We start from the raw sequence: 6,241 nt of genomic DNA on the forward strand, positions 1-6,241 counted from the left end.
GCCTGTCCCGCAGGGCTGATCCCGAGAGCCTGTCCCGCAGTGCTGCTGCCAGGAGCCTGTCCCGCAGTGTTGTTTCCGACCGCACTCGGGGGAGCTGGGCGCGTCGGGCAGGGGCTGGTCCCTCCCGTGGGGCGAAGAGCGAGCGTCGCGGCCAGACCTGTGCTGTAGGAAGTGGTGCTGGGAGCAGCAATAGGTGGCATCCCTCTGTCTGACCCTGCCTCCCAGCTCCGTGCTGCTGTAGGTGCAGGATTTTGCCTGGGGTGTGAAAACTGAAATTCCAGCTGCTGATAGCTATTAAAGTGCAACTGCTGAAACAGAAATGTTAATGCTGGTGTCTTTGCCAAACTCCTACTCGTTTATTTTCATAAAGGGTGTTGCTGATCGGGGGGGGCGCCGGGGGGGGGGGGGGCGATGGACGGATGGATAATGTAGGGAAATGAGGTCTAATATTAAAATAATTACTTTCTGGGCAAAGCAAACAAGTCCTCCTGTAGCATCCTAGCAGCTTCCCCACATAGTGTGTTGGGTGATGGTGAAGGAGTGCTAATCCTGGAAGCTCTGTATGGACATTGACAGTATTTTTTTAAGGTTGCTGACCTGTGGGAATTTGCAAGGTGCTATAAATTGCTTTTACCTGAATTTGAGTGAGGCAGCATCACACCAGTGGCTTCTGATTTGGGAGACAGTAGGCTTTTAAAATGCACCATTGTTGTCATTGTTATTATCCAAGTGCAGTGTAGTCCTTGTTGCTTTCCTAGGCACAAAAGTAAAGACATTTTCTGCCCAGTGAGATCTTATTCATGCACGTTGTAGTAGAGAAGGATGATGACTCATGAACCAGCCTGTGGAAAGATGGAGTGGTGACTGTCCCCAGACATCCCCTGCCCTGTGCCAGAGATCACTTCCTCCAGGGCAAGGACATCTGTGCTCAACTCAGAGCCATTGTAGGACTCACTGTATTGGAGCAGTTCAGATTTGGCACTGAGTTACTTCCCTTCTTTGAGCTGCAAACTGAGGTGATTCCTGGAACATTACTTTTGGCCCAGAGATCCTTGCATGAGGGGCAGCCACTTGCAGGAGAGCAGCAGGGCAGGGCAAGGCAGTGGGAGCTGCTGCAGCCGTCTGATTTTCATCTGTTTCTGTGACTCAAGATTCTCCCTGACCACAAGGGTCAGCTCTTTGTGAGTAAAGTCTATAGGCGTTGCTCCCTAGATATTACATGGATATGGCGAGTTTGGGCTCTCTGAAGCAACCTGAGCAGCTGAATAATAGCTACTCACCAGACTCCAAATTTGCTAAACAGTTTTCCAGAGAAGTGCTCTGTTTTCCAAGAATGTCTAGGGTAGTTGTGCTTAAAACATCAAAGACCTAAGAATTAGATTTGCTTCAAAAGCATATCTTAAAACTGGTCAGTTTTTGTGGTTGGTTGTTTTTTTTCTAGCTAGACCAACTCTTTCTTTAAGATACTTTCAGATTTCGGGTGCCCACCACCAGGGCTGTGGGTGGCAAGGAGACCCAGGCCACTTCCGAGTTTCTTCGGAGTCACTTACCTGCTCCAGGGAAGCTGCAACTGAAGCCAGGCAGCTGAGAGAGCCAGCACAAATGGTATTTTGCTAAATGATTCCCCAGGGTTTGAGGGCTTGTTTCCTAACAGGGCCAGCTAAAAAAATCCAAGAACTGGCATGGACGTTGTATAAAAATTCATTATTGCTTTTGTCCATCTTTAAAAGTATTAATTTAAAGAGTACATATTTTTACTACATTTTTATCAAAATCACTCTTGAAAAGAATTGCTTGTTGAAAGCCTTTTCAAGAAAATTCAGTTTACTGATACTATTTGAAGTCATCTGGTTTTCAAACCTGATGAAAAAATTACAACTGGGATAGGAGCTCATGTGGAAGCATCATGGGAGAAAACCCAAAATGTTTCTGAAAAATAGTTGAAAAGAGTCTGTATGTGACAGTGTCTTCCTGTTCACTAGCATACAGCTAAAAGAAAAATCAGGTCCATTTTTAATGTAAAAATGACCAAGTGTTTGCCTCTACAAATAGAAACAAAACCAAAAGCCGGGTAAACACAAATTGTATAGCCATGGAGCCCAAGCACCCTCTTGCCTAGAGGAGGAATTAGTGGCTTGCATAATCAAGCCTGGGGAGCTCATTTTGTCATGCTCAAAGGGCCGAAGTGGTGCAACAGTAGGGGTTGAGGGATCAGCAAGGACCAACAATGAATTCCCTTCATTTTTCCATTTTAAGGCCTGAGTAGAGGAAATGCAAAGCTCTTCTTTTTTGCTCTCTCCTTCCACCCCCCACCCCTCCCCCCCACCCCTTCTTTTTTTTAAGGGTAGATGAAAAGAATGAAGCAGTAAAGAAGCCAGGTTGACACCTGTATCTATGACAGCTCAGGCAAGGAGAATAGTGGGAAAGGATCTGCTGGCAGCAATTTGAAACTGTTCCCTTCCTGACTTGGAGGCTTTGACTGATGGTGCAGCTTTGTGCAGCCATATGGTCGAACATCTTGAAGGGCTGGCAAAGAGATGCTGGTGCCAGCGCTGGGAAGGGGAACCAAGTCATTATTGGTAACCAGATCTCAGAGAGAGGAGCCATTAATACAAAATTTTGCTTCATGCTTGACTGTTCTCTCTGTGCATGGGACCCAGTGTGGCACTGCAGGAAGGCAAGGCCTTGCCTGGCTGCCAGGCACAGCTGTGCCAAGCCATGGTTAGAAGGAAAAGCTTCTTCCTCAGTGCTTAGTGCACAGTGTGGTCTCTTCACAGTGCAGCATTTCCCTCTTTGCACACACTCCTTCACACCCTCCCCCTTTTTATTTACCCAAGCCCAGATTTGGCTTTGTTATAAGCTGCCACATTGGTTCTCCCTGTATTGCAGTACCAGGGAGATAGGGTTTGTTCTTGCCAGTCTGCAACTGAGACCCAAGGAGAGCAGAACTCCCTGACCAGGGTCCCTGGCGGCACTGGTGCTCCTTAATGTAAAGCAGCACCAGGGCCAGCAAGATAAGAGTTGTAATGACCACCATGGGTTCCTGCTTTCCCTTTTATTACTTGGTATGTTACATTTGTTTCCAGCAGAGAAGAGTTTATGTGTGCGTGGCTGTATCGGTTGTGTTGGACTGAGCTCCCTACATGGTTATGTGGATGGACTCCAGGGACAGAGCTGCACTTCCCCTTAATAAGCTCCTCGCACCACATTAAAGATAAAAGGGGAAGGGAAATATTTATATTCTGACAAAGCAGCTCTTCCCTTCAGGCTCTTGTTTTATTTATTAGCTTGCTCTGTCCCTCTCTTGCAGTTTTTTTCTCTCTGTTTCAGTGCTTGTGCCGTCTTTTTCTCCTTTATTCATTAATTTTGTCCCTGGGAGACAGTGACAGGAAAACTTAAGAATCACTGCCCAAGACATCAGATTCAAATTGTGTAATTCCCAGTTGATAACTACAACTCTCCCCCCATCTTTGTTTTCTAACACAAAGTAATGATTTATGGTGCTTAAACAATTGAATACATTACATCTGGTTTACTCCAATTGCTTTAGATGAAACTGTAGAAATAGGGTAAGTTGGGTTTCTGATGGTTGTTGTTATTTGTTTGTTTTTTATACATTGCAACACAGATGCTGAATATCCTCCCTTGTTTGTGTAGGCAGTGAAAACCACTATCATTCTTGTCTGGAGAAGCCCTTACTGAGGCATGACACAGCTACACACAGACCTTTCTAACCTCATTCATCAAATGCTTCCTTTCCTCTGAGGCCTTATCCTGGGGGACCATTCATTTCCTTCAACTAATATGCCATACGAAAGGAATCTTGGGTAGATTCCTGCATCTCAGTCTAGCTCTGAGTTTGTACAAAGGTTCAAGAAGACAAGCAAAATGAGGTACTCTTGTCTTCTGTGTCTTTTGCTCCTTCTCATACATTACAGAAAATCATGATATAACTTACAATGCCAGGGGATGCCAATGTCCATGTTATAACTATTTTTAGAGATATATGTTTTGTGATACAATCAAGTAACCCTCTGCTAAGAGTGAGGCAGAAAAATTAAAGACTTGGTGCCTATAAACTTAATCTCTCTGACACTGTTATGTTTCTGCCTGTTGTCATAGAACTACAATATATCTGCAAAGCACAGCCTTTACACCACCAGATTAAGTGGTGTAAACTGCAAACTTCCAGATGAATGAACTGTAGCTGGCTGGGGGAGCCGGCTGGTTTTTTACCGTTCACAATGCTGCCCTCCCAAAAAGCACCACAGCTCCGTTTCCAGACTGATCAGGAAGGTAAAAGAATTTGTTAATTGATTTTTCTCCCTCCCATATCAATTAATGGAGCCAATCTAGGGAGATGTGTGCTCTTCTTTCTTAGTTAATTAATCCTTTTCCTTTATCTTCACAAATAATGGCAATAAAGCAATTAGCAAAGGATTTACAGGGTGTGGAGTAGTGAGAGATTCCTCTGGCCCCTCTGCAGCTCAAGCTGTTCAGCAGTGCTGCAATTCAGGCTCTCTCTAAAGGGATTTGTGTCCCCCACCCTTTGCGGTGTGGCTGCTGAAAGCCCAGCCTCCTCAAGATGTGAAATCCCCAGCTTGCCTTCCCCTAAGGGAGAATTAACAGCTTCGGTGCCAGTCACTGGGACAATGGCACCAGCCCTCAAAGGCGACAGGCACCGGCTGCTGGTGGCACTACTGTCTCCATAGCCCCCAAGCCTGTGGCTCCCAGGGAAGGTGCAACGGGGCAGGGAGTGCTGAGCAACCCCATCCTCTCAATCCTACTAGAACAGCAAGCCCCGCTCCCTCCCTCCCTGGCCTTGTCCCACCACTCCAGGCCATACACAGGCTCTGCCTCTCTGAAAGCCCTCAGTGAGTGGTTCAGTTCTCCCAGCCAGTAGAAGAGGAACCTACCTAGGCTGTAAACCCTGCAGGAGAGGAACATACAGGAGGAGCGAGCTGCGTCTCCTCCCTGTGACAGAAAGGTTTTGAATGGGTTTTGCCATTCTCCCCAGATGTTAGGGCTCACCTGAACAGCTGTCTCCAAGCTCCCTGACACAGCTGCCTGGATGGTGCATGCCTTTTGTGGAAAAGACAGCAGCTGCACAGTGGGGTTGCACTGGTAGAGAGAGCAGCATCTCTCTATGGGCTATTCACACCCTGACAAGGCATCTGTCCCTGAGCTCATCTGCTCACGATAGCCTTTGTCAGCAACTCTCCTAGATTGTTTCCTTCCCTTGGAGTGTGCAGCTGAGTCCTGGTCACCTTTGTTCAAGGCAGCAATGAAGACCATGTAGATTCCAGCCTCAGAGTAGAATAAGGCAATACTGACAATTTGTAATTTGAAATGTTCATGTGTTGGGTGGTTAAGCTAAGGCAAAGCTCAAGGATTTCAAGTCTTTTTTAGGCATGATTGGGAAGCCAGTGTTTTGTCATTTCTCCATGTGTTAAGGGTGTCGTGACCTGCTTCTGCCCACTTACCCTCACACCCCTATGCAGGATGTGGCATGGAGGGTGTGAGAGTTAGCCCCGCAGCTGGTAGGACAGGACCCTTTACTGGTTTTGACAATTTAACTTAGTGATTCTGAATCACCGTTTCTTATTATTTGTCTATAGATAGAATCATAGAATCCTTTAGGTTGGGAAAGACTTTTAAGATCCTTGAGTTCAACCATTACCCTAGCACTACCAAGTCCACTGCTGAACCATGTCTTGAAGTACCACATCTACATGCCTTTTAAATACCTCCAGGGATGGTGACTCCACCACTTCCCCTGGGCAGCCTGTTCCAATGCTTGATAACCCTGTCAGCAAAGAAATTTTTCCTGATATCCAACCTAAACCCTCTGGTGAAACTAATGTTATTAGTCAAAGAGTAAGTTTGCTGATAATATCTCATTTAAGAGAAGCTTTACAGAGCATTATTTTTTCCTACTGCTTAAGGATATTACCGGCATGTAAGAATAAGCAACAGGTCCTGAAGCGCTGCAGCAAGAACCATCCACGTGTTCAACCTCCTCCTTTCTGCCCACAGTTCCCCCTCTGCCTTCTCATTAGCAGCAGTAGTGTGCTGCAGGAAGGCCCATCTCCACCCTCCTTCTGAAGGCACAAAGAGCTGGAGATGAAAAGCTCCCTCTTCTGTGCTCCTAGCTGTGGAAAGTGGGAGCCCTTCTGGTTCCCTGAAAGACACAGTGGCCTCAAAAGAGCAAGCAGATCCCAACAGCCCTGTGTATAGTGGT

This window comes from Corvus kubaryi, unplaced genomic scaffold (genome assembly GCF_017639235.1).
Source record: "Corvus kubaryi isolate FWS band 111438036 unplaced genomic scaffold, C.kubaryi_AGA036_p1.0 37396, whole genome shotgun sequence".
Lineage (NCBI taxonomy): Eukaryota > Metazoa > Chordata > Aves > Passeriformes > Corvidae > Corvus > Corvus kubaryi.